Source organism: Tamandua tetradactyla, chromosome 2 (genome assembly GCF_023851605.1).
Source record: "Tamandua tetradactyla isolate mTamTet1 chromosome 2, mTamTet1.pri, whole genome shotgun sequence".
In the NCBI taxonomy this organism is placed as follows: domain Eukaryota; kingdom Metazoa; phylum Chordata; class Mammalia; order Pilosa; family Myrmecophagidae; genus Tamandua; species Tamandua tetradactyla.
The window spans coordinates 177,859,427-177,878,352 of record NC_135328.1 but is presented as its reverse complement, the minus strand read 5'-3'; the positions used below and the strand labels follow the sequence as shown (position 1 = coordinate 177,878,352).

Below are 18,926 nucleotides of genomic sequence, written 5' to 3'. Positions count from 1 at the left end.
AGAAAACCATTAAGCTTTAACATGGGGGAAACCCCTGATACATTAGGGACTCCCCAAGTCAACAGGCCAAGTCCTTGATCTTTTTTTTTTTTAATTAATTTATTTATTAATTGAAAAAATTAAGAACAAACAAAAACATTAACATATCATTCCATTCTACATATATAATCGGTAATTCTCAATATCACATAGTCGCATATTCATCATTTCTTAGAACATTTGCATCAATTCAGAAAAATAAAAAGACAACAGAAAAAGAAATAAAATAACAGAGAAAAAAAAGATTATACATACCATACCCCTTACCCCTCGCTTTCATTTATCACTAGCATTGCAAACTAAATTTATTTTAACATTTGTTCCCCCTATTATTTATTTTTATTCCATATGGTCTACTCATCTGTTGACAAGGTAGATAAAAGAAGCATCAGACACAAGGTTTTCACAATCACACAGTAACATTATGAAAGCTATATCATTATTCAATCATCATCAAGGAACATGGCTACTGGAACACAGCTCTACATTTTCAGGCAGTTCCCTCCAGCCTCTCCATTACATCTTGAATAACAAGGTGATATCTACTTAATGCATAAGAATAACCTCCAGGATAACCTCTCAACTCTGTTTGGAATCTCTCAGCCATTGACACTTTGTCTCATTTTTCACTCTTCCCCCTTTTGGTCCAGAAGGTTTTCTCAATCCCTTGATGCTGAGTCTCAGCTCATTCCAAGATTTCTGTCCCGTGTTGCCCGGAAGGTCTGCACCCCTGGGAGTCATGTCCCACGTAGACAGGGGAAGGGTGGTGAGTTTGCTTGTTGTGTTGTCTGGAGAGAAAGGCTACATCTGAGCAACAAAAGAGGTTCTCTTGGGGGTGACTCTTAGGCCTTAATTTTAAGTAGACTTGACCTATCCTTTGTGGGGTTAAGTTTCATATGAACAAACCCAAGACTGGGGGCTCAGCCTATAGCTTTGGTTGTCCACACTGCTTGTGAGAATATCAAGAATTCAACTTGGGGAAATTGAATTTCTCCCCATTTTCACCATTTCCTGAAGGGGACTTCGCAAATACTTTTCCACTCACTGACTAAATCACTCTGGGATTCATCAGGACATCACTCTGGACAAATCAACAAAATCTCATGTCCTACCCAAGATTCCAAGTACTTATGGTGTTCAATCAAGCTATCTACATAAGTTATATTAGGAAATGCACTAGACAAAATATAAATTTTGTACCAAGTAAATATTTTTTGCTTTAGTCGCACACATAAGGTGAAATTTTAAAATATTAATGACCATCTATTTTCAGCACCCTGCAGTAATGACATTCCTTTGTTCTTCCTCATGCATAAACATTTTTAAAATTTGTACATTTAGTCACTATTATTATACACTCTAGGCATTCCTAGCTTATACCATCTCAATCTTTATTGTCTATCCTTCTTTCTGATTTCATTTATGCCCCCAGCCCTCCTCCCTCTATCATTCTCACATGGAGCTTCATTCAGTGTTTTAACATAATTGTATTACAGTCAGGTAGTATTGTGCTGTCCATTTCTGAGTTTTTATATTCAGTCCTGTTCAAGTCCTTGATTTTGAGGTTTGCTGTTGTGAAGCTTATCACTATAGAGGAGAACCTAAGCCTTCCTGTAGCTATGCCTAAGAGTTAACTTCCAGAAAACCACTTTGTGGCTCAGTTCTCTCTCTAAGCCCAACTCTGTAGGGAAAATCAATACCCTCCCCCCTCCCCCCTCCCCTGACATGGGGCATGACATCTGGGGATGAAGGTCTCCCTGGCAAAGTGGGACATGACTCACAGGGACAAGTCTGGCTCTGGCACCAGGGGATCAACAACACCCTCCTTACCAAAGAGGGTAAAAACATAACAAAATAAGGTATCAGTGGCTAAGAGAGTTCAAATAGAGCCAACAGGCTACTATTACCAAGCTTTAGTTAGATACCGCTATTTACCACAGTTTGTCAAACCCCAACCAAAACCAGTCCTGTTACCCCTAAAGAACAGCTCGAACTCTGAGATTAGAATCTTAATACTAATTATGATTAAGATTATTTTCCAGAAACCTACAACCTCCAGATCGTTTCCTACACCATATAAGTCCTGAAACCCAGAAGTGCCAGCCTCTCCAAGAATATCAACTAGTTCTATCCCCCATTATTATTGACACCCCTTTCCAACATGAAAAAGCTAGAATGAGCAGAACCTAAATACCCATAAAGATTGGGAGAAGGATCAAAGGAGAAGGAGGAGTTATAACAGAGAAGATAGGATTTAACAAATGAGTATGACTGCTGAATCATTATATTGATAATTCCTTTAGTCTCTAGTATTGGAGGAGCTAGAAGGAAAAACCTAAAGTGGAACCATCACCCATACCAAACTCTGAAATCTATTCTATAACAACTTGTTACAATATGCTTTGAAATTTATCACTTTTTAATATATATGTTATATTTCATAATAAAAATGTTTATATAAAAAACAAATATAATAAAAATATTTTTAAAAACAATAGGGAATTCAGATGGAAGAGGAAGTTTAAGGGGGATTATGATGTTTTATTACAGACTTGTTCGGTTTGAAGGACCAACTGAGTATATCCTTGTGAAGGTGCCAGCAAAGAGTGGGGGTATTGTACTGAAATGCCCAACAATAGTGTCAGGTCTGAACAAACATATGCACTAGGAATCATTGCTCAAAGGATGGTTGAATGAGATTGCCTAAAAGGAGAAAAAAAAAGACAAGACCTTAAGGAAAATCTAAATATAGAAGATTCTTGGAAGAAGAAAAATGCGTGTTCAACTGTCTGTTAGTATTTTAGTAACTGTTCTATCTACTTGTAAACCTAACAACATATATAAACTAACAAAACAAAACAAAAAAAGGTTACAACCCCTTGTAATTTACATTTGGTGGATGTATGTAGCAGCTTCCCTGATCTTTAGGAACCTATCTCTAACTGTTACTTATTTTTTTCTTCTTCTCCACACTCTCCTTCAAATAAAGGTACTTCTCAAGGTTCTATATCTACTGCTTTAGTCTTCCTTAACCATACTCTTTTCTTTGAATGTTTCTGACATTCAAAAACATTTTCTGACAGTTAAAAATGTGCTCAATTCCAAGACAACACAGCTTTCATGTCAGGGTAGTATTGTACAATAAAGAGTTTTCTCTACATTAATTCTTTTTTTCTGATGGTAATCTTTTTTTTATTAGAGAAGTTGTAGGTTTACAAAAAAAATCATGTATAAAATACAAAGTTCCCATAATCCACCCTATTATTAACACCATGCATTACTGTGATACATTTGTTACAGATGATGAAAGAACATTTTATTAAATATCACATTAGGTTCACTGTGTTGTACAGACCTATGATTTTTTTATATATAAATTCTTCTTTAACCCCATTCTTCAAGTTAAAGGCTACCTTAACTCTGGCTACCTGAGACAGTTCAATTCTGAAATGGCTGGCTTGATATGAGGAGACAGGTAGGCAAATGGACAAACACAAATACACGTGTGTACATACACAAAATCACATCTTTTGCTTGTAGATATTTTCTGGGTTTGGGATGGTTCAGACCACTCCCAGAATTCACTACATTGTCTTCAATAGGCCTTGAAATACACTGACATCTCAGTCAGAGCAAAAACTCTGACTATTGATAAGCAAAAATGTCTTATTAGAATTTCTCCTAATCTTTACCCTCAAGTAGAACACATAAACCTCATGTCATCCTCACTGCCCCATTCTTACCCATCTTAACAAAAGCTGTTTTATCTACCTCTAAGCCTACAGAGCTTAACTATTTTCTGACAGTGGTTATTAAAACATGCAAGCATTGTTTATTGTTAGAATAAGATCATATTCAGTGTTGATGAAAAATTTCCAGTAAGGTCTCAGAGAGGAATACAGAGAAGGGCAAATAGAACCATGAAATAAAATACAGACAGTTTGAGAAATATCATTGAGATATTTGTAGATTCAGACTAAAACCTCTATAGTTAAAAGGGAAAAGATTCATTCTCTTACAAATTTCACAAATTGCAGTTTGGAAGTTTAAAAAATCAGTCAATTTTTGGTAGTTAGGGCACTGAGTCCATTGTAGAAGCACTAGCATTTTGAGACCCTTCATCTTAGTTCCCAAAGCAACCAAACAGAAAACAGAAAAACTTTACTTTCCCAAGCGTGCACGCGCGTGCACACACACACACACACACACACACAAATCCTAGAGCAAAATAATATTCACCTACTAAAATGTTTCCTCTACTTTCCTTATACCACAACTGTTAATACTCTTACAGATTTAGAATTTTTGTTTTGTTTTGCATGGGCAGGCACCAGGAATCAAACCCAGGTCTCCGGCACAGATTTAGAATTTACGTGACAAACTTCAGGTGTGCTAAATAATAAATGCATAATCGTGAACCTAAATAAATCAATTTTTCAGTACCAAGCAGATGGCAGATATCTGGCTCTTTTAATTTTTAGTTTACTGTTTCTTACAGCTTGGCATTTCCAGAAATGGCACTGCCAATTTAGGAAGATACACCAGGGGGAGAAAGTGGAAACTGCAGCTTCTATTCTAATATGACTAGTTAAGTATTTGCAGCACAAAATAAATCAGGTTGAACTCTATAAAAAAATCAACAGATAATAACAATATCCTATCCCACAAAAAGTAGTATAAATATGTAAAAAATAATAATAAAATTGTTTTGGCTTGCTAATGCTGCCAGAATACAATACACCAGCAATGGAACTGCTTTTATAAAGGAGATTTATTAAGTTACAAGTTTACAGTTCTAAGGCCTCAAAAATGTCCAAATAAGACATCCAGAGAATGATACCTTGACTCCAAAGAAAAGCCAAATGGCATCCAGGATTTCTCTGTCAGCTAGGAAGGCACATGGCTAAGGTCTGATGTCTTTGCTCCTAGTTCATTGCTTTGTGCTTCTGATTCCAGTGGCCTTCTTTCTAAGCATCTGTGTCAGCTCTCAGCTTCTCTGGGACAAAACTCTGGATTCTGGCTTGCTTAGCATCTCATGGGAAGGCACATGGCAATGTCTGCTAGGCTCCTCTCCCAGCTTCTGGTTCAAATGGCTCTCGCAATCCTGTGGGTCCATCGGGAATTTTCCTCTGCATCTCCAAACGCCTGTGTCTGTCAGTTCTCCAAGCATCTCCAAATGTCTGCGAATGAGCTTTCTCCAAAATGTTTCCCTTTCTAAACGACTCCAGTAAACTAATTAAGACCTATTTTGAATGGGTGGGATCACATCTCTATCTAATCAAAAGGACATACCCATAATTGGGTGTGACAAATCTCCATGGAAACAATCTAATCAGAAGGTCACACCCACAATTGAGCATGTCATATCTCCACAAACAACCTAATCAAGAGGTCCCACCCTACATTTTGGATCAGAATTAAAAGAACATGTCTGCCCCCACAAGACTGGATTAAAAGAACATGGATTTCCTGGGGTACATAAATTTCAAACCAGCACAACAGGCTATTTCAATCCTCTTGTACACTGGATCAAAATTACATGAATTTTTCCATTAATCAATCAGGGAGATTAGAATTCAATTCCTAGTTGCACATTTACATGTAGTATATTTGACAAGATACTAAACATCTTTGAACTTCAGTTCCCTCATTTATATAACAGAAATATAACCAGTTAATTTATAATAATGTTGTAGGAGTTAAACAAGAAAACATATACAAGTTCATCCTACAGTGCCTGGCACAAAGAAAGCACTCAATACACATTAGCTACATGTATAATAGAAGCAATAATAACTAGCCCTTATATAAGGTTATTATGTGCTAGGCATTATTCTACGTGCTTTACATATATTAACTCATTACATCTAAACAACTCCATGAGGTAGTTACTATTACTATACTCATTTTAAAGATGGAAAAACTAAGGCACAGAAGTCAAATAGCTTGCCAGAAAGTTTATAAGTGACAGAGCCAAGATTCAAACCCAGGGAGTTTAACTTCAGAGCCTCTCTCCGCTAGGTTTTCTCCCAATGTATTCTCATTCTCTTGCCAGCCCCAACCCCCTCCCCATTATGTATATTCACAGCTTTTTCCTCACGTAACAAATATTTACTGCATGCTATCTATGCGACAGTGTCTGTGCTAGCTACTGAAGACACAGAGATGAAAAACACAGGAAGTTTATATCTAACAGAGAAAGGCAAACATGTAAACAAGTGCCATAAAATATATTATTGCTCCAATAAAAGACTACATGGTATACAGGAGCACAAAAGAAGGGATGGTCGATCATGCTATGAAAAACATAATGGTTAAAAAAAAATTTCCCATACCATGTTTGATTGATATACTAGGCATTGAATTAGATGCTCTATATGTTTCATCTGATCCTTGCAACACAAGGTGGGCATTATTATAGAGGGTTCAGTGAAATGAATACAAACTGTGCTCATCTTAGATTCAAATTTATCAAGTCTCTCTCTTTCACCCACTCACTAACACAAAGATGCACATGTATGTACCATATGGTTCTCCTACCTCTCTTACTAACTTCTATTGAGGCTCCTTTGCCTGCTCTTCCTTTCTCTAATCAATCTTTTAAAAATGGAGTTCCTCTATGCTTGATCCCACGTTCTCTTCTATTCTCAATTTATGTACAGTCCCTACAATCTCATTCGTACCCACAGCTTCGGTTATGCTATGCTGAAGGCTCTAAAATCTACATTTCCAGGCCAGATCTGTCTCTTGAACTCCCAATTGTTATAAGCAATTTCTTACTGATAATCTCTATATGTAAGTAACATAAGCAGCTCATGCTCCAGTCCAAACCTGAACTCATCAAATGTGGTTCTCCTTCAGGGTTCCTCCTATATACCATACATCTAGCTGCTCAAACTGGGAATCATCTTTGATTCCTCCATCCCTGTCACCATCACAATCCAACCATTCATCAAAAACTGTAGATCTTACTTTCTAAATACCTCCCAACTTTTTACAAACATATTTAAGGTGGTAAAATTTTAAAAAACGTGTTTAATATTTCAAATCATTTTGCTCTTTTCTATCCTCATTGCCATCTCCTTTGTCCAAGCCATATCACACCATCTTTCACTTAATCCATTGCCAAACTGACTCTATTCTAACCTTCTCCAATTAATTAGCTACCTGGCAGTCAATGATCTTTCTTAAAGCATATCACAACACCTTACCCCCTGCTTAAAAAGAAGTTCTGGGTGTGCAAGGTTAGTTCAATGGTAGAATTCTTGCCTGCCATGTGGGAGACCCAGGTTTGATTCCTGCTCAATGTACTTCCCAAAAAACAAACAAAAATTCAACAAATGGTGCTGCAATAATAGGATACACCCATGGAAAAAGAATGACATGTGACCCCTGCCACACAGCATAAAAAAAAGTACCTTAAGATAAAATCCAAAATCTTTAACACAAATGATGAAATTCTCAACAATTAACCCCAACCGACCTCTACAACATCATTTCATCTCTCACGATATTCCCTTGATCCAAAATCACAAGATGCCACTTCATACCCACCAAAATGGCAAAAATAGTAAGTTTTAATGGAAAATAAATGTTGGCAAAGATATGGAAAACTTGGAATTCTCATTCACTGCTGACAGAAATTTAAAATGGTCAGCCATTTTGGAATACTTTGAAGGTTCCTAAAAATGCCAAATTTAGACTTATCATATGACCCAGTACTTCCACTTCCAAGAGATCTGAAAACATGTCCACACAAAAACTTGCTCATAAATGTTCATAGCAACATTATTCATAATAGCCACAACATAGAAACACCCTAAATAGCCTTAAATGGATAAATAAAATGAGATATGTCCGCACAATAGAATATTCCTCAGGCATAAAAAGGAATGAAGTATTATACATACTACATGGGTGAACTCTGAAGATTGACTGTTAATGGATTTCTTTTCAGAATGCTGAAAATATTCTAATCTTAGATAGTGGTAATGACTGGATAACTTTGTGAATACATTAAAAACCAATGAATTGTATACTCTAAAAGAGAGAATTTATGGAATGCGAGTTATATCTCAGTAAAGCTGTTATTTAAAAAAGAGAGTGAGAAAAATTTACATTGGTATTTTCTTCTGGAATGGGATTACAGGTTTTACAGTTTTCACAATTCATATTAAAATTAAGAGTTATCTCATGTGTAATGGAGTATTAGGAGTTACCTCAAAATTGGAACAGTCATATTCCTAGGAAGTCTGCCAGTCAAATGCTGGAACAAAACAAGAACTAAATAGAAAGTAAGCACCTTCTACTGTATCCCAACAGAAGTACTCTTAATCTGAAACAGCAAATAGTTGTCAGCCTCTGCTACACTGCAGTTGGATAGATTCTCCACTCACCATAGGGCCGAGAGGCTGGGGCCACCATTATGCATTTGCTTACACCTTTTTCTCTTACTCTATAAATGTACATACAGATATAGATACGTGTGTCACCTCCACTTACACATACCTCAGTTCTTCCCTAAACAGACCTCATTAACAGCCAAAATGTTTCAAGTCATTTTCCTAAAAACAATGAATTTATCTTGGTCTCTGTTTCATAGTTAAAAAAATAGTGTTCCAAGAAATGATCACAATAAAGAATATGTAGCTATGTGATGATATTGTGAATTACTGATTATATATGTAGAATGGAATGATCAAAAGTTAAGAATGTTTGCGTTTGGTATTTAAAAAAAAATTAAAAAAATTAATTTAAAAAATAAAAAAATAAATAGAAGGTCATGCTTGTTTCAGCAGCACATACACTATAACTGGAATGATATAGAGATTTACACAACCCCTGTGCAAGGATGACATGCAAATTTGTGAAGCGTTTCATATGTTTCTTGGGAAGCTGACACTAACTTGTACAGAATCTCCGTTTAGGGTGATGGTAAAGGTTTGGAAATGGAAATTCTTTTGGAAATGAATGGTGGTGATGATAGTATATTGTTGTGAGGGAATTCAATAGCACTGAACTCTATAGTTTACCTTTATGGTGGTTAAAAGAAACTTTAGGATGAATATATCACCAGAATAAAAGTTAAAGGATTTAACATGAGACTATACAACACAGTGAATGTTATTGTAGATATAGACTATGGTTAACAGTGCAAGTATAAGGACGTTCTTTCATGAATTATAAAAAATATATGATACGATTGTGATGGTTAGTTTATGTGCCAATTTGGCCAGGTGATCATGCCCAGTTGTCTGGTCAAGCAAGTACTGGTCTTACCATTACTGCAAGGACATTTTGTAGACTTAAGTCATCAGTCAGTTGATGGCATCTATAATCAACTAAAGAGAGGGTCTTCTGCAATAAGAGAATCCAATCAGTTGGATTCAAACCAATCAGTTGAAGACTTTTAAGGGGAGGTGACAGCTTCAGCAGTCAGAAGAAGGAACTTTCGCCTCAACTTCAACCAGCCAGTTTCTCCTGGAGAATTCACTGAAAACCTTCATCGGAGTTGTCAGTTTGCAGCCTGCCCTAAAGAACGCGTATTTGTGCATAGCTACTGCTACGTGAGATACTTTTATAAAATCTCATATTTACCGATATCTCCTATTGGTTCTCTTTCCCTAGAAAACCCTAATACACATGGACACAAGGTGGTAATAATAAGATGGTATATGGGGGGGAAAATACACCTAATGTAAATAATGGACAATAAAATAGAACAATTTCAATAACATTTCATCACTGTAACAAAGATAAGTACTGTTAAAAAAATAGAACAATCTTTTTTTTTTTTAAAGCGCTATAATCAAAAGTGCTATCCAAACCAAAGAATGGTGTTGGTGGTGGGGTGGTATATCGGAAAATCCTCTATTTTATACAGATTATTTTGTAAACTCACAACCTGTCTAATAATTAAAAAATAAAATAAAACATTAGCAGTCAAAGGAGAATATTTAAAGTTCATAACTGGCCTTAAAGGTAAACATAAACTAATGTGCTTCTGAAAGTATATATTTCACAAATGTAGTAATATAAATCATAAAATACTTTCAGCTTTTCTTATGCCACTAGGCCAGTCTTTCAACTTCAGCACTAATGACATTATTAGGTCAGATAAGTTTTTGTTGTGTGGCTGTCTTTTCACTGCAGGATGTTTAGCAGCATCAAGGGCCTCTACCCATTAGAAGCTAGCAGTACCGCCCCCCACCCACTGCAACAACCAAAAATGCCTTCAGGCATTGCCAAATATACCAGGGGGAACAAAACTGCCCCTGAATGAGAATTACCGCTCTAGTTTATCAGGCTTAATTATTTCTAGCTAATTCGCTCAACTCATCATTAATCTTAAAAACAAACAAACAGGCGGGCCGCCGTGGCTCAGCGGGCAAAGTGCTTGCCTGCTATGCCGGAGGACCTCGGTTCGATTCCCGGCCCCAGCCCATGTAACAAAAACGGAGAAACAGAATACAATAAAAAACAAGAAAATGTTTAAAAATGTTTCCCTTTCTTCCTTCCTTCCTTCCTTCCTTCTCTCTGTCTTTCCTTTAAAAAAAAAAAAAAAAAACAGATTTTTGTGAAACATAGTAGTAGCTAAATACACCTAAAAATAAGGATTGTCTTTTAGTTTTAGTTTTAGTTTTTTTTTTACATGGGCAGGCTCCAGGAATCGAACCCAGGTCTCCAGCATGGCAGATGAGAATTCTGCCACTGAGCAACCGTGCACTGTCCTACCTTTTTTTTTTTTGGAACTATTATAAAACCAATCTTTTAAATACATTTTTAAGGTATTCATATATATTCCCAAACATACAGTATGGAAAAAACAGGGCTATGCTTCATTACTATGAATTTAGATTTCCTTCTATACATACCTTTCCTAGAATAAAGAGAGATTTACTCTCTCCCTTTCTCACTTGCGCTCTCTCTCTCTCCTATTTCCCTGTCTTCCCCCTCTCCTCCCTCACTGTTCCTCCTCTCCTCTCTCTCTCTTACCTTGGAATCCATAATTTTAGATATTGAAAGGTATTGGAAAGGAACTTTATGTTCAAAACTTTCTACTATCATGTTAATCTGTAGAACACAGACAATTAACTGCAACCTAACGTATGTGTCACTCAGTAACAGTTTAACCTTTATTTAAGGTCCTAGGAGATTTACAGTCCATAAAGACAGCCACAGTTTAACCAATAAAAAGACCAGATTAGCTAATGTAGGAAGTGTGCTGTATCTCTGACAATCACATCCTAGGGGAGCCCAAGTTGCTTTCAAACCAACCTGCTAAAGCATTTTTACAGAAATACAACAAAACAAGATGGCTTACAACAAGATAATTTTTAAAAAATAATCTACTGGAAAGAAAATGGAAAATTATTCTAATCGTAATTTACAAGGCAACTGATCCACAATGTGATCAAGGAATAGCATGAGGAGTTTGGTAGTCATGTTTTCTTCATCTTTTATAAAATACAGCCTGGTAGCTTTGTTACTTATGTAGAGCCAAATTTTGGAACCAAATGAAGTATAGTATAAATTGAATAGACAACATAACAAACGGCTATTTTTAAGACATTAACCAGAGGATCCTAAATTATTTTAAAGGAATATTAAGAAGCTACATGAATGCACACTCCTCAATATAAAATGATCTACCAACCAATATTTCTTTTGCTATCTAGGGCACCTACAAGTCTTTAAGTTACCTGTACAATTTGTATCTCCCACATCAGAAGTTAAATATTCCTTTTATTGTCACTAATATACCTTTTATTTAGCCTGACCTTTAAAGCCCTGTAATCATCTGTACTTTGTAATCAAAGATAAAAACGTACCATCACCTAGCTGAGCGTTATAGACTTATTAGACCAGATGTTAGCAAATTTTTTCTGTAAATGGTCAGATAATAACTATTTTAGGCTTTGGGGGCCATATGGTCTCTGTTGTAACTACTCAACTCTGCCATTACAGCATGAAAGCAACCATAGAAAATAAATTATTAAATGGACATAGCTGTATTCCAATAAACTTTTTTTTTTTCTACAAAAAACAAATGGCCACTTTCATCAATTGTAACAAAGATACCACACCAATGCAAAATGTCAGCAATTCTGGGTAAACGGAAATGCAGTATTTTTTACATGACTTTTATGGCCAGCTAAATTGGTACAAGAGCTACACTCAGTTTGCCAAACCCTGTATTAGACTATTACAAGTAGAAAGAAATAATATATATATATATCTTATTCCTTGCTTTAGTTTGCAAGCTGTCACAGTGCAATATACCAGACTAGAACAGCTTTTATAAAGGGAAATTTAAGTTGCAAATTTACAGTTCAAAGGAACTTAGAGCTTACAGTCACAAGTTTACAGTTCAAAGGAAAGTGTCCAAATTAAGGCACCAACAAGAGGTTACCTTCAGTCAAGAAAGTCCAATGGGTTAGGAACCCTTCTGTCAACTGGGAAACCACATGGCTGGCATCTGCTGGTCCCTGCTCCTGAGCTCTGTTGCTTTCAGTCTCTGTCTATGCAGGGGTTCTTCACTTGCTCCTCTGGGGCTGGCTTTCACCTCTTGGCTTCCCTTGGCTCTCTCCATGTTCTGGCTTAACATCTCATGGTGACATCTGCTGGGCTCCAAGCATCTTTAAACATCTGTGTCTCTCTTCTCGAAGTGTCGGCATCTGTGTCAGCTCCGCTGTGAAATTTCTGTCAGCTGAGACTTCTGTCATTTCTCTCATTTTTCCAAAATGTTTTCCCTTTTCTTTAAGACTCTGTAATCTAATCAAGCCCACCTGGAATGGGTGGAGTCACATCTCCATCTAATTAAAAGTTTATACCCACAATTGGGCACACCACATCTCCATGGAGATAATCTAATCAAAAGACTCCAACCTATATTATTAAATCAGGATTTAAACAAAGGGCTGCCTCTACAAGATTGAATTGGGATTAAAATAGCTTTCTGGGGTATACAATATTTTCATACTGGCATACTCCTCCATTTTCCAATGATAATATTCTCACCACAGTCACTTTTTAAAATACCAGAGCTTACCAGCTTTGTATAATCTTGCAATAGATATTCATTGTAAAATAATATTCAATTTTATTGCCTTGAATGATGAAAAAGAGTCAATTATGAGAATCAGATTCAGGATTTATAGTTGTAATATACACATACAGCAGTGAAAACCTGAGCCAAGAAATTAAAATAAAATCTTTAGGTTCAGATCCAGAACCTGAATACAGAAGAGGCCAATGTGAAAGCCTTGTTAAAACATCTCCACATGTCTGCGGTGTGGACAGAGGAGTAGAGAATGTGGGTTGAAAATAAATGGATAGTAGGGGAAATGGATGTTGGGATAGATTGGGTAGGGGGAGGTGCTGGTGGCTGGTGAGGGGTGGGGTGGGGGGTATGGTATGTATGAGTTTTTTCTTTTTTCTTTTTCTGGAGCGATATGAATGTTCTGAGATTGATCATGGTGGTGAATGTGCAGCTGTGTGGTGATATTGTGAGCCATGATTGCACACCAAGTATGGATGTTCATATGTTAGGAAAGTTCATGTTGTATGTTGATTGATTTTATTAATAAAAATGTTTTTAAAAGTTAAAAAAAAATCTCCACATCCTAGGACACAAGATATTTCAGGAAAAACTATCTCTCCCTAAATATGAGTTTTCAATAAAAATTATATTCCTCATGAGAAACAAATAAACAAAAAAAACTATGAATGAGAACTAGCAGACACAAAGAGAGTCAGCATCAAGATCTACATTCTAAGAGTTATAACTATTTTGAAAGGGACCAAACAAAGAAAAAAATGTTAATGATCAAAATTTACACAGCTCTATGCAAGTATAGTAGAAAGTCTAAAAATATATAAATTATAATTTATAAAAATTGACTTCAGAACTGATAAAAATCTAAGTAAAACATTTTGCCCTAGAAGAATAGGAAACATTTAAAAAGTTTTCAAAGCCCAGAGTTTCACAGAACAATTCTATAAAGTATTTCAGGAGCAAATCATTCCAATACTATTTGAATTGTTCCGAAGTATAGAAAAACACAAAACTTCCAAATCATTTTTATGATGCAAGCATAAAATCACTACCAAAACACAGAAGAGAAAACCACAGACCACTCTCACAAATACCAGGGCAAAAACACCGAAGCAAACAGAAGTCGGCAGCGTATTAAAGAATAATACACCAAGAAAACAAAGATCGCTCACTGCTAACATTTACAAATACAATTTAGTTTATTAATAGTGAAAAAGAGAAGAAAAATTTATCTCCATAAATTTATCTCCATAAATTTTTGGAAAGGAATTTTATAAAATACCCATTTTTGATAAAAATAATTCTTAATATAGAAGATAGATACATCTTACATCTTTTACTGAATAAAATACATATATTTTTCAGCCCCCAAATCCTACCATGTTGAATTAAGAAACACCATAAGTATTCCCATTTAAGTTAGAAACAACAAAAAGAGGGCAAATCCCTTTATTATTTAACATTTTAAGCATTATCAATCAATGTGATTAGCCAAGAAAAAGATAATTGAGGTATAAAATTAGGAAATAAATATGACTATGTGGATAATCAAAGGGAATCAACTAAAAATCTACTGCAAACATTTTAAAAGTTCAGTTAGGCTAGATGCATAAAAATTAATATGCAATACCCTATAGCCCCTGAGGAGAGTAATATCACCAAGATTGCAAAATGAGATGCTCCAGGGTTCTGCTGTCCCACATAATCTTTAAACAATTCACAAAACCCAGCAGACCATCTTTCTCAGAGCCCAGTAAAACAGTTAAAAAGTTGCAGTGACTTGGTGAGCACTGAATCGAGAAAATGGCAACTAAAACACAGTAGGGAAACTTCATGGGGCCATTTCTGGCCCTTTCTTCATGACCTCCCTGGGTCAGTAAGGAGCCATTCCATGCTTTAAGTGTGAATCCCTGGTTCTGGTCCTGGAAGGAGAAGAGCAATCACTATGCACATACTAGGTGCATGTATGTCTGTACCAATCTATCTAGTGACAGCCTAAACAACTGAACCAGCATACTAATATATACATTATAGGTGTTAAGAGAAGAGAGAAAAGGACATAAAGAATATTCAAAGAAATAATAGCTAAAAACTTCTCAAATTTAATTAAAGACATGACTATACATATCCAAGAAGTTCAATAAACTTCACACAGGATAATCTCAAAGATCCACATTCAGATACATTATAATCAAAGTGTTCAGGCAGTGCAAGGGTAATCCAGTGGTAGAATTCTTGCCTGCCATGAGGGAGATCCAGGTTTGATTCCTGGCCCATGAACTCTACCACTCCCTCCACCCCCCCACCCCAAAAAAAGTCAACAAATAGTGCTGCATTAACAGGATAGTCGCGTGGAAAAAGAACGAAACGTGACTCTCACCAAAGAGCATATAAAAAATAAAAAATAATAAAAAATTAAAAATAAATAAATAAATAAAGCTAAAGACAGTAAGAGAATCCTGAAGGCTGTATGTGAGAAATATCACATCATAGGGAACCTCAATTAGATTACATGCTGATTTCTCATCAGAAGCATGGAAGCAAGAAGGCAGTAGGATGGCTTATTCAAAGTGCTATAAGAAAACTACTGTGACCCAGGAATTCTATATCCAGAAAAACTCTTTTTCAAAAGTGAGAGAGAGATTAAGACATTCCTAATAAACAAAAGCTGAGGGAGTTCATCACCACTAGACTAGAAAGAACTACAAGCAATGCTAAAGAGAGTTCCTTATATTGAAAAGAAAGGACACTAGACAGTAAATTAAAGCTATAAAAAGAAATAAAGATATCTGGTAAAGGTACATAGGTAATTATAAACACCAATACTACTGTATCTTTGATTTGTAACTCTACTTTTTAACTTCTTATAGGATCTAAAATGAAAATGCATAAAAATCATTATAAACCCAGTAGCTTTGGACACAAAATGTAAAATCTATGACAAAAATAATTTTTAAAATGGGGCATGGAAGTATAGAAAAATAGTCTGTGTGCTACTGAAGTTTATTGGTGTTGGGAATTGAATTATGTACCACAGAAAAACATTCTCTTAATCTTAAACCATTCCTGTGTGTGTGTGAATCCATTATAAATAGGACCTTTTGATAAGGCTATTTTTAGTATAAGGTGTGGCCAACTTTATCAGAATGGGTCTTAATTCTATTACTGGAAGTCTTATAGAGAAAACTATAGAGGGAAGCCACAGGGAACAGCCAAAAGCTGGAAATAAATGGAACCTAGAAGAGAAAAGCAAAGACACTGCTACATATGACAGAAAAGCCGAGGAATCTCAAAGATTACTGACCAATGCCAGCCAGGCTGAATATGCCAACCCCAGAGGAAGCAAATCTTCTAGCCTCTGAAACCAACCCATTATATGGTATTTTTTTTAGCAGCTAGGAAGCTGAGACAGTTGTTCATACTGGAAAGCAGGATGATGCTGTCATAAATATCGAAAAATGTGGAAAAGGTACTAGAACTGGGTAATGGCTAGAGGCTGGAAGAATTGTAGGGTGCTTGACAGAAAAAACCTAGATTGTTTTGAAGAGACTATGGGTATAAACACAAATGTTAAAGGTACTTCTGATGAAGACTTAAAAGGAAATTATGAATGTGTTACTAAAAATTAGAAGAAAGGTGATCCTTGTTATAAAGTGACAGAGAACTTAATAAAATTACATTCTGATGTTGAGTTGAAACTAACTAGTAAGCAGTGGACTTGGATATTTAGCTGAGATTTCCTAGCTAAGTGTGGAAAGTTCAGCCTAGCTTCTCCTTACAACTTATAGTAAAATGCAAGAGAAAAGGGATAAGCTGAGAGTAAAATTCATAAGCACAAAAGAACAAGCAAGTGATGATTATGAAAATTCTCAGCCTCTCTAGATAGTATGTTCTGAGACCGGGGCCAGAAGCAATTCTGTAATGGACCCCTCTTAGCTTTCAAGAAACAAATCCCAGAGAATTGGGTTCCATGTGAGAATTTAACTGAATAACTCTTTGCTAAAGAATCAAGCCACAGACGGTTCATGCCTTGAGGTCTAATGCAGTTTGTCCTGCTGAGTTTCAGACTTGTTTGGGACCCGTGGCCCCTATTTTCCTTCCCATTTCTTCCCTTCTGGAATGGGAGTGTTTATATTATGCCTGTACCACCATTGTATATGGATGTAGGTAACTTATTTTCTAGGTTTTACGGTCCACAGAAGAGAAGGAATTTTGCCCCACAACAGATCACAACCATACTGATTTTGATGAGACTTTGTACTTAGCATTGTTACTGAAATGACTTAAGGCTTTTAGAATGTAGTGATGGAATAAATGTATTTTGCATGTGGAAAGAACATATCTTTTTTAAGATCCAAATTGTTGGGGACTGAATCATGTCCCCCACAAAAGGCAGGACTCAGGTCCCAACCTATGGTCTTGTAGGTGTGAACCCCTTTGGAAACAGGACCTACAAAGATGTTGTTAGTTAAGCTATACCTAAAACTGAATGAGGGTGGGCCTTAATCTACTGTGGCTGAAGTCCATATAATCAAAGGAAATCGGACCAAGAAGGAGAGAAATCATGGAGAGCAGCAAGAAGTCAACGGAACTCAGAAGAGAAAGCAGAGGATGCCACCATGTGCACTGCCATGTAATGGAAAAGTCAAGGAACCCCAAAGACTGCCAGCCAGCCAGTAGATATTGACCACAGGAGGAAGCAAGGCTTCTAGCCTCTGAAACTATGAGCTGATGAGTTCCTGTTGTTAAGCCACCCTTTTGTACGGTATTTGTTTCAGCAGCTAGTGAACTAAAATCATTTCAACCACACCAAATAAGGTTATTATAGATTTATGATGTTAAATTCAAGCCCCATAGTAATCACAAATAAAATGTTTGAAAAATACATACAGAAGGAAATGAGAAAGAATCCCAAAGAGATCAACACAAAAGGTCAATTAAACACAACAGAAGGCAGTTATAGAAGAATAGAGGGAGAAAAAAAGTATAAGACTTACAGAAAACAAAACAGCAAAACAGCAAAAGAAACTCATGCATTTATCAGTAGTGACTACGAATGTAAATGGGTTAAATTCTACAGTCAAAAGGCAGAGACTGGCAGAATGGATTAAAAAAGCATGACCCACCTATATGCTGTCTACAGGAGACTCAACTTAAATTCAGAGACACAAGTAGGCTAAAAGTGAAAGGAAAGAAAAAATATTCCATGCAAATAGTAAACAAAAGAGAGCTGGAGTGGCTATATTATTATAAGATAAAAACTGTTACAAGGGAAAAAAGGACTCTATATTAATAAAAAGGTCAATCTGGCAAGAAGATAAAAGAATTTATAAAATATGTATGTACTGAACTGCAGAGCCCCAAAATATATGAAGCAAACTTGAAGAGAGAAAAAGATGATTCTACATTAATAGATTTTAATATGCCACTTTCAATAATGAATAGAATATCTTGACAGTACAGCAACAGAGAAATAGAAGACTTGAACAATAACTATAAACCAACAAGACTTAACAGACATATAGTAACACCTCAACCAATAATATGAATGGTAACTAAAATGTGCTATATATCTACAATGGAAGATTATTCCACTGTAAAAAGGAATGAAGTTTACATGCTACAACATGGATGAACTTTAAAAACATGTGAAATAAGCCTGACATAAAAGGACAAATATATGATTACACTTACATGAAATAACAAAATAGGCAAATTAATAGAAACAAAAAGCAAATTAGAGGTTACTAGGTGTCAGAAGGAGGGGAAATGAAGAGTTACTGCTTAATGGGTATAGAATTTCTGTCTGGGGTAATGAAAAACTTTGATG

The 18,926-nt window shown here is 35.9% G+C and overlaps 1 protein-coding gene and 1 non-coding gene across 7 annotated transcripts in view; one reads left to right on the top strand and one right to left on the bottom strand.

Moving 5' to 3' along the window:
* Positions 1–18,926, bottom strand: part of TESK2 (testis associated actin remodelling kinase 2) — a 152,978-nt gene that overhangs the window by 76,385 nt on the left and 57,667 nt on the right. The window lies entirely within an intron of this gene.
* LOC143675317 (U6 spliceosomal RNA) lies at positions 8,822–8,925 on the top strand. The gene has a single exon (XR_013171549.1). It is a non-coding gene; the product is annotated as a U6 spliceosomal RNA (small nuclear RNA).